The sequence below is a fragment of the Oryza brachyantha genome, chromosome 8, assembly GCF_000231095.2.
Source record: "Oryza brachyantha chromosome 8, ObraRS2, whole genome shotgun sequence".
Lineage (NCBI taxonomy): Eukaryota > Viridiplantae > Streptophyta > Magnoliopsida > Poales > Poaceae > Oryza > Oryza brachyantha.
Window position 1 is genome coordinate 9,576,718 of NC_023170.2, and position 18,031 is coordinate 9,594,748.

Sequence of the window (18,031 nt, forward strand, 5' to 3'; positions counted from 1 at the left end):
CCTCGCCGCCGCCGGTGAGCCTCCGCACCCACCTCCCCTCTTTCTCCCCCTTTCCGGCCACCGCCGCCGAGTCGCGTGCCGTCGCCGGACGAGGCCGAAGCCCGCCGCTCCCGTCGGCCACCGTGGTCGTCGTCGCCTCCGCGTCGCCGACGTCTGGCCGCCGTCTCTTGCGCCCGCGCGTGCCGCGCTGCCGCTGCTCGCCAGCCGCCGTCGCCGCTGGTCGGCCGGGTTGCGCCCGTGCGTCGCCGCCCCGGCCGTCGTCACCGTCGCGCCGTCGTCGCTCGCCGGTCGTCGCCGTCGCGCCGTCGCCGTGCGCCGCCGCTGCCGCGTCGCCCGCCGCTCCCGCCGGTCGCCGCCGTCCGCCGAGCCGCGCTCTCTCTGTTCCCTCTCGCTGACGAGTGGGTCCCACCCGTCAGTCGCTCCTCGCGCCCGCCTCCTCTCTCCTCCCGTGGGTCCCGCGTGTCAGTCTCTGTTTCCCTCTCTCTCTCACCGACAGGTGGTCCCCACCTGTCAGCCGTCAGTACCCTCTCTCCTCGCTGACGTCAGCAGCCCCATTAATTGCGCAATAATTGATTTAGGACTTTTCTGTTTAGTTAAAAAACCCAGAAAACTTCTAAAATTCATAAGTAATTCATCTAGTCTCCGTTTAGGTCCATTCAAATTTCATTAAATTCATAAAAATGTCAAGAATCCATTAAAAATAGTTTCTTTTGCTGTTTCAGTAGAGTTTGTGCCTGTTTTATTTATTTTTTGTGCTTTGTCGCTTAGATTCGGACCCCGCCGAAGAGCCGGTTTACTTCGAGATCGTCGCCGAAGTTCCCCAAGGGCCAGAGCAAGGCAAGTGACACTCATCCTTGAACATATTGAACCCATTATTGCAAATTCCCCGCTTTATTATTTCAAATATGCATTGTTTTAATTAAAATACTTACTTTATGCTATTTTCGGGTAAACCTTATTAGTATGCCGTTGTTTATCCAACTTTGTTCGTTGCTGGACCAGGGGTAACTTGATTAGGGTCAGGCCTACGTTAATGCTTAGCCATGCTTAGAACAAATAGCTCATGGGATCACATATAATTATGCTTAATTCTGGATAGCCGAGATAATGATTCACTACCCGGTTCGGGTTAATGTCAACTAAAATATTGATAATGGTGGGCTGTGGGTGCATGGTTTCGAGAGTCGCACCCATGGCGATTAAGGACCGGTTCACGGGAAACCCTGGAAGTCGTTAAGTGCTAACCACATGCCGAAATGGGTAAGGTGGGATTTGGAGCATGACTTCGAACTATTTGACGTACCCAGGCAAGGGTAGGCGTGATGGAGTATGGATGGGCAATCGTGGTGTAACGAAAGCTTCTCCTGCTTCCGGATCTACTGAGGCACAAGAGGGGGCTGCCCGACTTGGTGTAAAGGAGGGGGTGAAACCTGAAGTGTGGTACGATTAAATAGGGAGGGTTGTGTAACGGGTCCTATCACGGTCTCCTATCCGGTATGCCGTGGTGGTATGTCGGCGCACGTTCAAGTGTAGTGGAGTCGTGTCTTGTGGGTACAATAGTACACCTCTGATCAGAGTATAAACTATTCGAATAGCCATGCCCACGGTTACGGGCGAACTCCCAGCTTCACTGTGATTAGTGAACCCTAATAACTTGAGTAAAATCTGGTATCACTTGGGACTACTGCAACGTGGTGTAACGTTGAGTAGTGGTTGGGCCTGTCGCAACGTGGTGTAACGTTGGACAGTGTTGTGGTATTTTACAACTGTTTACCTATTTATGCTTCACTGTATTTAATTACCTTTATTCTTTAAGCTCTGTTATTTGTTTAAATTGCTGCTTTATCGCAACTAACCCGAGCCTGTCCTTGTTAATCCCTATGCATCATTTGTTTTCCCCTTGTCCGTGTTACTTGTTGAGTACGGTGGTTTGTACTCAGCCTTGCTTAACTTTCCCAACCCAGAGCTAGAAGCAGAGTCCGATGGAGGTGCCTCTCAGGAGTGAGCTGTTCCGCCGTCGAAGTGTTGCCTGTGGACTGGAGCCGTACCCGCTGGAGCTAGTCTACCCCTTTGTTTTTCTTTCCGCTGCATTTCCGCTAGAATAAGTGTAATTTTCAGTTGTTTCTAAGAACGATGGTTATGTAACCAACATTGTCTTTTTGTGTACCCTGGCTGGTCCTGGACAGGGATTTAATACACAATTAAGTTCAGAAATTCGTGTGAGAAATTTCTGGGCGTGACAAGTTGGTATCAGAGCCTCCTTTGACCGTAGGATCAGCCCAATGGAAACCCTAAGAGCCCTCTGCTTTTCATGTTTGTGCATAGTTTGCGAAAGTGGGAGTGTTTTGAAAATGGGTTAGTGCTTTTCAAAAGCGTGAGTGATTTAAAAAGACAAAACCCCTTTTGTTGAAAAGCGTGAGTAAATCGATTTACGGGTAAAACTTTATTTACTTTCTTTCTTTTATGATTTATTTATCTTGAAATAAAATTTTGCATCTATTGATTCCAAATCCTTGTGTTCTTTATATGGCTGACCACCCTTTGTACCATCGCGGAAACGGGATGACTGGATTCGTGGCAGAGTTGGCAAGAGTCTCGTTCACCGCAGGATACCCCTATGAGCCGGAGTACACCACGATCCATCCTCTTGAAGGCGAGTTTCCCCACCGAGTAAGATTGGAGCTACATGGAATCCCCGGTTTTCTCCCTAACTTGGAAGCAGAAGGAGCTGGAGGATCACATGAGCATGCCTGCCAGGAAGCTGCCTACAGTCTGATGACATCGCTCAGGGCCAGGCATGACCTGACGTTTCGACATTCGGCTTACCGGTATCACCCTGGTCGTGGACCCAATTCCATGGTCAGTAGGTTTCGGTCTGCCCGAAGTGAGCAAGACCCTACCTTCGGTAGGATGTGCACGGTGCTGCAGGGCCTCGACCAGATGCATGACGACCTCCACGAAGCGTCCAAGGCTCTGAACGACGCCAAGCTCACTCAGATCGTTCGTCTGCAAGATGAGGTCGACCGCTTGAAGAAGGAGAATGCCAGGCTCAAAGGACTCCCAGAGCCCGGAGGTGCAAGGTGTCGCACGACGGCAAGGAAGCGAACCCGTGGACCGCCCAGAGTTCAGTCTTACCCCGGTGCCCCGGATGGATCAGGACCCCTGATGCAGATAGTGCCAACCTCTCCGACCCCAGTGCCCGAGGAAGGTGTCTCCCCGTTCAACGCAGCAAGGAACCGTAACAGGGTCGTCGCAGTCTCTAGCAGCAGTGAGTCCGCTTCTGGTGAAGACGAAGATGGTCTCCCTAGCAACTCAAGAAGCCGCTCTGAAGACGAGGAAGAAGATCCGTCCCCTGTCGTCGATCGTCGCTCTCCTTCCGTGCCCTAGACGCCGCCCTTAGCTTCGTTTTAGTCGTTGTGTGCTAGTTTTGGTGTGTTAGGTTTGCTTCGCTTGGGGCTAGTGGTGAACCATAGCAGTAGTGGGGTTATGGTTGTACCGCCAGGAGTTGTGTGGTTTTTAAGTGTGTTTCTTAAGCAAGACAATTACAGTTCACTAATTAAATAAAGCCCCCTGTTTGCTTAGTCGTTCCTTTTTCTTCTTTCTCTCTCTGTTCCTCCCGCCCCGCAGATGGTGAACACCCGCCACGGCAACCGCGACACCGACCAGTCCAGCACCGGAGGACCGCCCCCGCCGCCCCCGCCGCCCCCACCAGAGAACCCGTCGCTTGCCCAGGTTCTTGCTAACCAGACGCAGATGCTCTCTTGGATGATGCAGCAGATGCAACAGCAACAGCAGCAACACCAACAACTGCTACAGCAGCTTCTAAATCAAAGTCAGAATAACCAGCAACAGCAGGGACCACCCCCAGTGCAGTCCAAGTTGCCGGAGTTCCTTCGCGTCCGTCCCCCAACTTTCTCAAGCACCACCAACCCCATGGAGGCAAGTGATTGGCTCCATGCTATCGAGAAGAAGCTCAACTTATTGCAGTGCACTGACCAAGAGAAGGTTTCCTTCGCCGCACATCAACTGATGGGTCCCGCCTCTGCTTGGTGGGATAATTTCCTGGCTACCCGCACTGCTACCACAGAAGTGACTTGGGCGGAGTTCTGTCTTAACTTCCGCAAGGCCCATATTCCCGACGGGATAGTCACCCAGAAGAAGCGTGAGTTCCGCGCTTTGCAGCAAGGTACCAAGACGGTGACTGAGTACCTTCATGAGTTCAATCGCCTAGCGCGATACGCTCCTGAGGATGTCCGCACCGACGCCGAAAGGCAAGAAAAGTTCCTCGGAGGCTTGGATGATGAACTGAAGAAGCAGTTGCTTTCGGGCGACTATGCTGATTTTGAGAAACTAGTGGACAAGGCCATCCGCCAAGAGGACCAGCACCTCCAGATGGACAAGAAGAGGAAGGCTTCGCAGTTCAGGTCTAACCAACCGCCTCCTCAGAAGCCCCGATTCCACACCGGCCCCTATCCTCAGAATCAACAACACGGGCAATCAACCTTCATTGTCCGCCAACACCGTCCTTACAATCCCAACAACTTCTCCAGTGGTTCGTCCCAGCGTGCTCCTACTCAGCGTACTCTTCCTGCACCAGCTCCCCGGCAGCAGAATGCTCCTCCACCGACAGCTCAACCTCCTCCAGCCAGGAAGGATGCAGGTGCAAAGCCTGGGGTGTGCTACAACTGTGGCGACCCAGGTCACTTTGCTGACAAGTGCCCGAAGCCGAAGCGCGGTGGGCAAAGGTTTGTGCAAGCTCGCGTGAATCACGTCACCGCCGAAGAAGCACAGGCTGCGCCAGAAGTAATACTGGGTACGTTTCCTGTCAACTCCGTACCTGCTACAGTACTTTTTGATTCTGGTGCTACACACTCTTTTATTTCAAGGAAGTTTGTGGGAATGCTTGGGTTAAAAAGGGAAAAGTTAAGAGACCCGATGCGGGTTAATACTCCAGGGCATAGTATGTTTTCGGACCTTTATAGCCCTGTTGTGCCCATAGAAATCCAAGGGACACCCTTTCTAGCCAATCTCATCCTTCTCGAATCTAAAGACCTAGATGTCATTTTGGGAATGGACTGGCTTACCAAGCATCAAGGAGTGATTGATTGTGCCAAGCGTACAATCACCTTGACCAGTGAAGAGGGTAAAGTGGTGACTTATCAGTCGCCGGAGTCAGTGTCAATCAGGACTTGTTTAAATCAGATGGAAGCCGAAGAACAGCCCTCGGAAAAAGACAAAGACCCAAAGAAGTTGGAAGACATACCAGTGGTTTGTGAGTATCCGGAGGTGTTTCCAGATGATCTCACAACGATGCCGCCAGAAAGAGAGATCGAGTTCCGTATCGACTTGGTACCCGGAACCGCACCGATCTATAAGAGACCCTATAGGATGGCCGCCAATGAGATGGCAGAAGTGAAGAAGCAAGTGGATGAACAGCTTCAGAAAGGTTACATCCGACCGAGTACCTCGCCTTGGGGTGCCCCGGTTATTTTTGTTGAGAAGAAGGACAAAACTAAGAGAATGTGTGTGGACTATCGTGCTTTGAACGATGTCACTATCAAGAATAAGTATCCTCTGCCAAGGATTGATGACCTATTTGATCAGTTGAAGGGTGCCAGAGTTTTCTCCAAGATCGATTTGAGATCAGGGTATCACCAGTTGAGAATTCGGGAAGAAGATATCCCTAAGACGGCATTCACGACTCGCTATGGCTTGTATGAGTGTACGGTAATGTCGTTTGGACTTACTAATGCCCCGGCATTCTTCATGAATCTCATGAATAAGGTGTTCATGGAATACCTGGATAAGTTTGTGGTTGTCTTCATCGACGACATTCTTATCTACTCCAAGTCAGAAGAAGAGCACGAGCAACATTTGCGGATTGTGCTAGAAAAGCTAAGGGAACACCAGTTGTATGCCAAGTTCAGCAAGTGTGATTTTTGGCTGCATGAAGTGAAGTTCCTTGGCCATGTGATCAATGCCCAAGGTGTAGCCGTAGACCCCAGTAATGTGGAGTCAGTGATCAAGTGGACCCCGCCTAAGACGGTTTCCCAAATCAGGAGTTTCTTAGGACTTGCGGGCTATTACCGCCGGTTCATTGAGAATTTCTCAAAGATAGCCAAGCCAATGACACAGTTGTTGAAAAAGGAAGAGAAGTTCAAGTGGTCAAGTGAGTGCGATAGGAGTTTTGAAGAGCTCAAGCAAAGGTTGGTTTCGGCTCCCGTGTTGGTTTTGCCGGATCAAACGAAGGACTTCCAGGTTTACTGTGACGCATCGAGATCAGGACTGGGATGTGTGCTAATGCAAGAAGGAAAGGTGGTTGCTTACGCCTCTCGTCAGTTGAGACCACATGAGGGTAACTACCCGACTCACGACTTGGAATTAGCAGCTGTAGTGCATGCCCTAAAGATTTGGCGACACTACTTGATCGGTAACAAGTGTGAAGTGTATACGGATCATAAGAGTTTGAAGTATATCTTTACACAACCGGATTTGAATCTCCGTCAGCGAAGATGGTTGGAATTGATCAAGGATTATGATCTAAGTATCCACTACCATCCAGGCAAAGCAAATGTGGTTGCAGATGCCTTGAGCCGGAAGAATTACTGCAACGCTGTGATGTCAACAGAAGTTTGTGAGCAGTTGCAACAGGAGTTTGAACGACTAAATTTGGGTTTAGTCGAAAAAGGTTTTGTGGCAGCCCTAGAAGCGCAGCCCACTTTGGTGGATCAAGTACGCCAATCCCAAGCGAATGACCCGGAGATAGCCGAACTAAAGAAAAATATGCGAGTTGGTAAGGCTCGAGATTTTTCAGAAGATGAACATGGAACAATCTGGATGGGAAACAGGTTGTGCGTACCAGATAACAAGGAGTCGAAGGAGTTGATACTCCAAGAAGCTCATCAAACCCAGTACTCTATTCACCCTGGGAGTACTAAGATGTATCAGGACCTCAAAGAAAAGTTTTGGTGGGTTAGTATGAAGAGAGAGATTGCAGAATACGTCGCCTTGTGCGATGTTTGTCAACGAGTCAAAGCAGAACACCAAAGGCCAGCAGGACTATTGCAACCTCTCCAGATTCCAGAATGGAAATGGGAAGAAATCGGGATGGATTTCATCACTGGTTTACCAAGAACTGCCGCTGGTCATGACTCGATTTGGGTAATTGTTGATCGATTGACAAAGGTCGCTCATTTCATACCAGTTCACACTACCTACTCAGGGAAAAGATTAGCCGAGATTTACTTGGCTAGGATCATGTGTTTACATGGAGTACCTAAGAAGATCGTTTCTGACCGTGGGAGTCAGTTTACTTCAAAGTTTTGGCAGAAGCTACAGGAAGAATTGGGAACCCGACTGAACTTCAGTACAGCCTATCATCCCCAGACAGATGGTCAGACAGAGAGGGTAAACCAGATTCTTGAAGATATGCTCAGAGCTTGCGCTCTCGACTTTGGTGGAACTTGGGATAAGAATCTACCGTATGCAGAGTTCTCATACAACAACAGTTATCAAGCCAGTCTGCAGATGGCACTTTTTGAAGCATTGTATGGGCGAAAGTGTCGTACACCCCTCTTCTGGGATCAAACAGGAGAACGTCAAGTTTTTGGGACTGAAGTTTTAAGCCAAGCGGAAGAAAAGGTCAGAATAATCCGTGAAAGGTTGAAAACGGCCCAAACCAGACAGAAGAGTTATGCGGATAATCGTCGAAGGGACTTAGCCTTCGAAGCAGGAGACTATGTGTACCTCCGCGTCACACCTTTGCGAGGAGTGCACCGGTTTCAGACCAAAGGAAAATTGGCACCACGTTTCGTGGGACCATACCGGATAGTGGAACGCAGGGGAGAGGTTGCGTATCAGTTGGAACTCCCCGCTAACATGGCCGGAATCCATGACGTGTTCCATGTGTCGCAGCTCAAGAAGTGTCTCCGTGTGCCTGAGGAACAGACCAACTCTGAGCACATCGATCTGCAGGAAGATCTAACTTATGTGGAGAAGCCAGCACGGATTCTAGAAACTAGTGAAAGGAAGACTCGGAACCGTGTGATCAGATTCTGCAGAGTTCAGTGGAGTCACCACTCAGAAGAAGAAGCTAACATGGGAAAGAGAAGATGAGCTCAAGGCCGCCCATCCGCACCTCTTCGCCAGTGCCTCCGAATCTCGGGGTCGAGATTCCGTTTAAGGGGGGTAGGTTTGTCACACCCGGAGTTTCGTCCTAAGCCTAAATCGTAAAAAGAAATCCGTAAATAACAATTGGCTTAATTAACTCAGGAAAAATCCCTCTAAAAGGAATTAACTCAATTAAATCGTGGCTCGCAAATCGACTAACAGGATTTAAATTCAAATTGCAGAAGTATAAAATTCGGCCAAACAAATTAATTTAAAACTCGGCAAAAGTGGGGTTTTCCTTTTTCTCTCCTTTTTCCTTTCTTTTTCCCTTCCTTCTCAAATTGGGCCGAAGTCCAATTTTCCTCCCTCTCTTTTTCCTTTTTCTTTTTCTTTTTCTTTTCCTTCCCGGGCCGGCCCAGCCGAGCCGGCCCGTCTTCCCGCTCGGCCGGCCCAGGCGCGCCGGCCGCTCCCTCCGCCCGCCAGCGCGCGCCCCCGCCTGGGCCGCGGCTCCGGCCCAGCTCGCCGCTCGCCCGTCGCCCGCGCCGCGAAGTCCATGGCCGCTCCCTCCCCTCTCGCGCCACTGACAGGTGGGGCCCACCTGTCAGTGACTGCTTCGCCGCTCGCCCGCGCCGCGCCGCGTCCGAGTCCGCGTCGCCGCCGCGCCGCAACCGCCGCCGCCGTATCCGCCGCCGCCGAGACCGCGTCGTCGCCGACTCGGTCTCCAACCTCCGCCCGCCCTAGCCGGTCGCCGCCACCCTATAAATCCCGAGTCGCCGCGCGCCGTCGCTCGCTTTCCATCGTCGCTCGAGTCGCCGCCGCGCTGCCGCCGTTCGCCGCCACCGCGCAATCTCGTCACCCGTCGCCGGTCGTCGCCGCTCTGTTGCGTCACCACCTCCGTCCCTCTGTCGCCGACTTGTTGCCGCCCTCGCCGTCACCAGGGAGCCTCCTCGGCGCCGCGCGTTCCCTCGTCGCCCGGCCGCCGCCGCGTCTCGCCCGTCGCTGCCGCCGATCGATCTCCATTAAAAATAGTTTCTTTTGCTGTTTCAGTAGAGTTTGTGCCTGTTTTATTTATTTTTTGTGCTTTGTCGCTTAGATTCGGACCCCGCCGAAGAGCCGGTTTACTTCGAGATCGTCGCCGAAGTTCCCCAAGGGCCAGAGCAAGGCAAGTGACACTCATCCTTGAACATATTGAACCCATTATTTCAAATATGCATTGTTTTAATTAAAATACTTACTTTATGCTATTTTCGGGTAAACCTTATTAGTATGCCGTTGTTTATCCAACTTTGTTCGTTGCTGGACCAGGGGTAACTTGATTAGGGTCAGGCCTAGGTTAATGCTTAGCCATGCTTAGAACAAATAGCTCATGGGATCACATATAATTATGCTTAATTCTGGATAGCCGAGATAATGATTCACTACCCGGTTCGGGTTAATGTCAACTAAAATATTGATAATGGTGGGCTGTGGGTGCATGGTTTCGAGAGTCGCACCCATGGCGATTAAGGACCGGTTCACGGGAAACCCTGGAAGTCGTTAAGTGCTAACCACATGCCGAAATGGGTAAGGTGGGATTTGGAGCATGACTTCAAACTATTTGACGTACCCAGGCAAGGGTAGGCGTGATGGAGTATGGACGGGCAATCGTGGTGTAACGAAAGCTTCTCCTGCTTCCGGATCTACTGAAGCACAAGAGGGGGCTGCCCGACTTGGTGTAAAGGAGGGGGTGAAACCTGAAGTGTGGTACGATTAAATAGGGAGGGTTGTGTAACGGGTCCTATCACGGTCTCCTATCCGGTATGCCGTGGTGGTATGTCGGCGCACGTTCAAGTGTAGTGGAGTCGTGTCTTGTGGGTACAGTAGTACACCTCTGATCAGAGTATAAACTATTCGAATAGCCGTGCCCACGGTTACGGGCGAACTCCCAGCTTCACTGTGATTAGTGAACCCTAATAACTTGAGTAAAATCTGGTATCACTTGGGACTACTGCAACGTGGTGTAACGTTGAGTAGTGGTTGGGCCTGTCGCAACGTGGTGTAACGTTGGACAGTGTTGTGGTATTTTACAACTGTTTACCTATTTATGCTTCACTGTATTTAATTACCTTTATTCTTTAAGCTCTGTTATTTGTTTAAATTGCTGCTTTATCGCAACTAACCCGAGCCTGTCCTTGTTAATCCCTATGCATCATTTGTTTTCCCCTTGTCCGTGTTACTTGTTGAGTACGGTGGTTTGTACTCAGCCTTGCTTAACTTTCCCAACCCAGAGCTAGAAGCAAAGTCCGATGGAGGTGCCTCTCAGGAGTGAGCTGTTCCGCCGTCGAAGTGTTGCCTGTGGACTGGAGCCGTACCCGCTGGAGCTAGTCTACCCCTTTGTTTTTCTTTCCGCTGCATTTCCGCTAGAATAAGTGTAATTTTCAGTTGTTTCTAAGAACGATGGTTATGTAATCAACATTGTCTTTTTGTGTACCCTGGCTGGTCCTGGACAGGGATTTAATACACAATTAAGTTCAGAAATTCGTGTGAGGAATTTCTGGGCGTGACAATTAATAACCTGATTAATCTTGGAACTGGTTTGACCCTGCGCAATGTGGTGTAACGTTGGCAGTGGTTTGGGTCTGTCGCAACGTGGTTTAATGTTGGACAGAGGGTTGACCCTGTCGCTACGTGGTGTAACGTTCGACAGCGGTCTGGGCCTGTTGCAACGTGGTGTAACGTTGGACAGTGGATGATTATTTTAAATGTTTACTTTACTTTTATTTCAGTCTATTTTATCCACTGTTTTGCTAAATTACTGCAGCTTTGTGCAATTTAACCTTAGCCTATCCTTGATACCCTGTTGCATTCACTATTCTTCCCCTCTTGGGTGTTACTTGTTGAGTACGGTGGTTTGTACTCAGCCTTGCTTAATTTTTCCCCCACCAGAGCAAGTGCCAGAGCCTGTGTCAGAAGAAGGTTGTTCCGAAGGTTGAAGTAAGGTTCAGTCCGCCGTCGAGAGTGCCTGTGGTGTGGAGCCGTCTTCGCCAGCTGAAGCTGAAGATTAGATGGTTTAGTTTGTTTTCCTTTTCCGCTGCATTTCGATAGATAATTGTTTTTATTTGTTTTTAAGACGTGGAACTATGTATTAATTTGTCATAGTGTGTACTCGGGCTGATGCCTGGACCGAGATTTAATACATGCTATTGTTCAGAAATTTGGTGTAAATTTCTGGGCGTGACAAGTTGGTATCAGAGCCAAACTTGACCATAGGATGAGCCAAATGGAAACCCTAGGAGCCTTCTTTCATATGCATTAGGTTTTGCAAAATTTGAGTTGTTGGAAAAAAAAGAAGAGTCTAGTCTTTTGGTTTTGAAAATTTAGTGAGCATACTTGCTTCTCAAACCTTGATCTCTCTATATGTGTGTCATCCCAACGACGAGCCCGTGCCTTCGTCGCAGCAGTCGTCAACAACTTCGGCCGATCAAGTGTCAAGGCCGAAGAGTCAAGTTCTTCCAGAGGTGAAGAGTCAGGTCTACGCTACTCCAAGCGTCGCTCTCAAGTTGAAGATGGAGTCGTTCAAGAGTCAAGCTTTGCTTCTTCAGTCGTCGTAGTCGTTTCGAGCCGTAGACATTACCCTAGCATCGTCTTTTAGTCGTTGCTTGGTAGTCGTCGCCTGCGGGCATCTCCAGTACCCGTGCATCCTCTCGCCACCCGGTCGCCGCGGTGCCCGACCTCGCCGCCGCCACCCCGATCCCATCGCCCGGTCGTCGCCGTCGCGCCGTCAGACGTCACCACCTGTCCCGCCTCCTCGCCGACCCGTCGCCGTCGTTCCCATCGCCGGTGAGCCTCTCCGCTCCCCTCCTCCCCTCTTTTCCTCTCCGCAGGATGCCGCTGAGGCCGCCGCTGCCGCCGCGCGCGTGTGCGCCTTGGGCGTTGCCGTCGCCCCTCCTCTTGCCGTCGTCCCCGCCTAGCCGTCGCCGCTCTCCGCCGGCGCCGCTCGTTCCCGCCGTTCGCTGCACCGTCGCGCTCGTCGCACCGTCGTTGCCTCCCCGAGCTGCCCGGCGTCCCCATCGTGCCGCCGCAGTGCGACGCATCTGCCGCTGGCCGCCGTCCCGCGCCGTTGCCGCCGGTCGCGTCGTCGCCGCCGCGTCCGCCGTTGTCGCCACCGCCGGGTCGTGCCACCACCGCGTCGCCCGAGTCGTTCGCCGCTGGCCACGCTCTCCTCCCCCTCTCTGTTCCCCTCTCGCCGGCCGACGGGCCCCACTCGTCAGCCGACCGCTCCCTCCCTTCCTCTCTCTCCTCCCCGGGCCCGCGTGTCAGTCCCTCTTTTCCCCTCTCCCTCACCGACAGGTGGTCCCCACCTGTCAGCCGTCAGCCCCTCCTCTCTCCTCGCTGATGTTAGCAGCCCCATTAATTGCGCAATAATTGATTTAGGACTTTTTCTGTTTAGTTAAAAACCCAGAAAACTTCTAAAATTCATAAGTAATTCATCTAGTCTCCGTTTAGGTCCATTCAAATTTCATTAAATTCATAAAATTGTCAAGAATCCATTAAAAATACTTTCTTTTGCTGTTTCAGTAGAGTTTGCGCCTGTTTCATTTATTTTTGTGCTTTGTCGCTTAGATTCGGACCCCGCCGAAGAGCCGGTTTACTTCGAGATCGTCGCCGAAGTACCCCAGGGGCCAGAGCAAGGCAAGTGGCACTCATCTTTGATCATGTTGAACCCATTATTACAAAATTCCCGCTTTCTTTATTCAAATATGCATTGTTTTAATTAAAGTATTTACTGTATTTATTTTCTTCGGGTAATCCTTATTATTACGCCGTTGATTATCCAACTTTATTCATTGCTAGACCAGGGGTAACTTGAGTTGAGTTAGGCTTAGGTTAATGCTTAGCCGTGCTAGAACAAGTAGCTCATGGGATCATCTTTAATCATGCTTAGTTCTAAATAGCGGTAATAATGATTCATTACCCAGTTCGGGTTAATGTCAACTAAAATATTGATAATGGTGGGCTGTGGGTGCATGGTTTTGAGAGTCGCACCCATGGCAATTAAGGACCGGTTCACGGGAAACCCTGGAAGTAATTAAGTGCTAACCACATGCCGAAATGGGTAAGGTGGGATTTGAAGCATGACTTCGAACTATTTGACGTACCCAGGCAAGGGTAGGCGTGATGGAGTATGGACGGGCAATCGTGGTGTAACGAAAGCCTCTGCTGCTTCCGGATCTACCAAGGCACAAGAGGGCACTGCCCGACTTGGTGTAAAGGAGGGGGTGAAACCTGAAGTGCGGTGCGATTAAATAGGGAGGGTTATGTGACAGGTCCTATCACGGTCTCCTTTCTGGTATACCATGGTGGTATGTCGGCGCACGTTCAAGTGTAGTGGAGTCGTGTCTTGTGGGTACAGTAGTACACCTCTGATCAGAGTATAATCTATTCGAATAGCCGTGCCCACGGTTACGGGCGAACTCCCAGCTTCACTATGATTAGTGAACTTTTAATAACTTGAGTAAACTGGTTTTCACTCGGGACTACTGCAACGTGGTGTAACGTTGAGTAGTGGTTGGGCCTGTTGCAACGTGGTGTAACGTTGGACAGTGTTGTGGTATTTTACAACTGTTATTTACTTATCCTTTAACATATTCATTTACCTTTATTCTTTTTAATCTCTGTTATTTGTTTAATTGCTGCTTTATTGCAACTAACCCTAGCCTGCCCTTGATGATCCCTATGCATCTTGTATTCCCCTCCTTTCCGTGTTACTTGTTGAGTACGGTGGTTTGTACTTAGCCTTGCTTAACTTTCCCCTCCAGAGTTGGAAGTCGAGTCCGATGGAGGTGTCTCTCAGGAGTGAGCTGGCCTACCGTCGAAGCTTTGCCTGTGGACTAGAGCCGTACCTGCTGGAGCTAGTCTACCTTTTCTTTCCACTGCATTTCCGCTAGAATAAGTGTTACTTTCAGTTGTTTCTAAGAACAATGGTTATGTAATCAACATTGTCTCTTTGTGTACCCTGGCTAGTACTGGACAGGGATTTAATACACAATTAAGTTCAGAAATTCGTGTGAGGAATTTCTGGGCGTGGCAAGCAACGAGTCAGAATATGGAAGGTGGTAGCGGGGCTGGTGGAAGCCCGTCAAGGAGCCGGGAGCTGACTGAAACCGAGTTGGCAGAGATGTTGCTAGCCCAAGGGGCTCTCATGGTGAATAGAGAACAGTTTGAGGAAATGCAAAGGGAGCTGCAGAGGTTGAGAGAATTGCAGAGCTCGACTCAAATTCCCTCGACTCAAGTTTCGTTGACTCAAATTCCCTCGACTCAAGTTCCGTCGACTCAAATTCCCTCGAGTCAAATTCCGTCGACTCAAGTTCCATCGACTCAAATTCCCTCAACTCAACTTCCGTCGACTGAAACTCCCACCTAAGTTTTTTCAGCCCAGATACCCCCAATGCAGCCCAACATTCCATTCCCATGCTCCCTCCCATAGCAACCACCCTACTTCCAGAACCAGCATATACCTTACATTCCATCGATCCAGACACATACGACTTTACCTCCATATGTTCCACCTCAAGCAGAAAGTATATCGTTTCAGGAGTACACGTTAGGAAGGGGCCAGTGGGGGTTCAACGTACCGCAAACACCAGGCTTGCATGCTCCATATCACCCAACACAGCCAACGCCGCAACAAATGGCGAACTTGCAGCAATTCTGGGCAAGTCAAATGAACATACCTCAGCAAACTCAACAGATGTACATGCCACACCAGCAAACGCAGAATATGAAAGGACTGTCGGATACTAGCCCGCTAAGTCCCATGTTGCAGTTGGCACCCTAGCCAATCAACTTCAAGATACCAAATATTACAAAGTATAAGGAAGATTCCAACCCGAGTGAATATCTAAGGATATATGAAACAGCTGTGGAGGCAGCAGGAGGAGATGATGTGACAAAGGCTAAGATGCTTCTCACCATGCTAGAAGGTGTCGCTATCTCTTGGTAGACCACGCTCCCCTCGATGTCCATATATTCATGGGAGCATATGAAGGATATCTTCAGAGCAGGCTTTATTGGGGCATATGAGGAATCAAAGGAGTCAGATGATCTTTATGCGGTCAAGCAGATGCCGGGAGAAACCATAAGGGAGTTCATGTGCAAGTTCTCAAGGGTGAAATGTCAAATTAAAAAAGCAGATGACAGCATAGTCATTGCAGCAGCTAGAAGGGGTTTGCTCAAAGGGCCATTGCGTTTTGACATAAACAAAGATAGGCCAAATTCAGCAAGAAAATTGTTTGAAAGAATGGAGAAGTTTGCAAAAGCAGAAGAAGATGAATTGCGCATGGACGCGGAACGCGGACACGTTGCGGTGGCACCTACACCTCAACCAGCAACTAGTTCAGCCCAACAACCCCAGCAACAAGATGACCAACAGCAAAATCAAAAACCCTGGAAACGATTCAAGAACAATAAGAAACAAGTCAACAACATCCAAGGGAAGCCTAACCAATGGAAGTGGAGCAGGAACAAGGGCAATTTCAAGAACAAGCAGAATGGCAACAGGCAATTTGACAATTCGAAGTATTGCAGATTGCATGGCCAAACTAATCACACGACGAACGAGTGCCGAACAATTCCTTTCTTATACTAGAGGCAAATGCAAGGGTCACAAAATAGACAACAAGCTCAGAATCAACAACAACATGCTCAGAATATGATCGAAGCCCCTCAGGTCATGAAGGTGGAGGCGATTGAAGCGCCACCAAAAAGAGTAATCAATGCGATCACTGGAGGCTTGTCTTTAGGGATGAGTTCAAAAAGACAAAGAAAGGCATACGTGAGGCAAGTTAACCATGTTGCAGCAAGCTTCAAATATGCCAAACCAGCACATGCACAAACAGTAATTTCATTTGGCCCAGAAGACGCAGAAGGTATAATTTTTCCTCACAAAGACCCCCTGGTTATATCATTGGATATAGCACAATGTGAAGTGCGAAGAGTCTTGGTAGACGGAGGAAGTTTGGCAGATGTTCTTTTCCTTGATGCATTCAGGAAGATGCAGATACCTTTGGACAGGCTGACAAGGTCAGAAGTACCATTGCAAGGTTTTGGAGGGCAGCAAGTGGAAGCGATTGGCAAAATAGGCCTCGAGGTGATATTGGGGCAAGGGGCTAATGTTAGAAGTGAAGTTGTGGTTTTTGATGTGGTGGACGTCCCATACCAGTATAACACCATATTGGGAAGGTCTGCCATCAACAAGTTTAAAGCGGTGATCCACCACAATTACATTTGCATGAAGTTGTCAGGCCCTCAAGGCGTCATTAAGGTACAAGGGAGTCAGCTAGCAGCCAGGCAATTAGAGATGGTTGGGACACCAAGTAACAAAGGTATTCACATGGTGGAGCATCATGAGAAAGTGAACATGCAAGAAAGGAATGTTGGCCAAGCCACCTACACATCAAAAAGACCAACCCCAGAGGGAAAAACGAAAAAAGTGATTGTGGATGAATCTAACCTGGAAAAGTGCATATTGGTGGGGGAAAATTTGTCCAAGGAAGAAGAAGATGACATCATGAAAGTCATCAGATACAACCTTGACGTTTTCGCCTGGTCAGCACAAGAGCTTAGGGAAGCAGAAACTTAATACAACATGAACTTGCAGTAACGGTGAATGTAGGCCAAAAAAGCAAAAGTTGAGGAAAATGTCGATTGATAGGCAAGAGGCCGCCAAAGTTGAAATAGACAAGTTGCTCAGGGCAAACGTGATAAGAGAAGTCAAACACCCAGAGTGGCTGACAAATCTAGTGCTAGTCAAGAAGGCGAATGGCAAATGGAGAATGTGCGTCGACTTCACAGACTTGAACAAGGCTTGTCCAAAAGATGATTTCCCACTGCCACGGATTGACCAGCTAGTCGATTCAACCGCTGGATGCGAGTTGATGAGCTTTCTGGATGCATACTCGGGATATCATCAAGTATTCATGGTACAGGAGGATGAGGAGAAAACATCATTCATCACACCATTTGGAACATACTGTTTTGTTAGAATGCCTTCTGGGCTAAGGAATGCAGGTGCCACCTTCGCAAAGCTAGTGGCCAAGGTGCTAGCTAGTCAACTTGGTAGAAATGTGGAAACATATGTAGACGATATTGTGGTAAAAAGCATGAAAGCAAAAACCCATGGAGATGACTTACAAGAAACATTCAGCAACTTGAAAAAGGCGCAAATGAAGTTGAACCCAGAAAAATGTGTTTTTGGTGTCCAGGCGGGCAAGTTGCTCGGATTTTTGGTCACGAAAAGAGGAATAGAAGTGAACCCAGAAAAGATAGAAGGAATTAGGCAAATGGAACCGCCCAGAAGTGCAAGGGAAGTGCAACGTCTCACAGGCAGATTGGCCTCCCTAAGCCGATTCTTGGCAAGATATGCGGAAAAAGGCTTACCGTTTTTCAAAACCCTGAGAGGGACATTAGAATTCAATTGGACAAGCAAATGTCAACAAGCATTTGATAATCTAAAACAGTACTTGCACAACATGCCAACTTTGGCATGCCCAAAGCCAGGAGAACAACTGTTGTTGTACGTGGCAGCAACAATGAAAACAGTCAATGCAGTGCTGGTACAAGAACAAGATGATAAGCAAGTACCAATATACTTTGTATCGGAATCATTGTAAGGTGCCAAAATAAGATACTCTGAAATGGAAAAGTTTGTATATGCCATTGTGATGGCATCAAGGAAGTTGAAGCACTACTTCATGCCTCATGAAATCAAGATTCCGTCTTCCTACCCTCTAGGAGAAATAATAGGAAACAAGGAAGCAACGGGAAGAATTGCTAAGTGGGAAATGGAACTGGCCCCATTCGATTTAAAGTATGTGGCGAGAACCTCCATAAAGTCACAGGTACTGGCTGATTTTGTGGCAGAGTGGACTTCCACGGAAGCTGA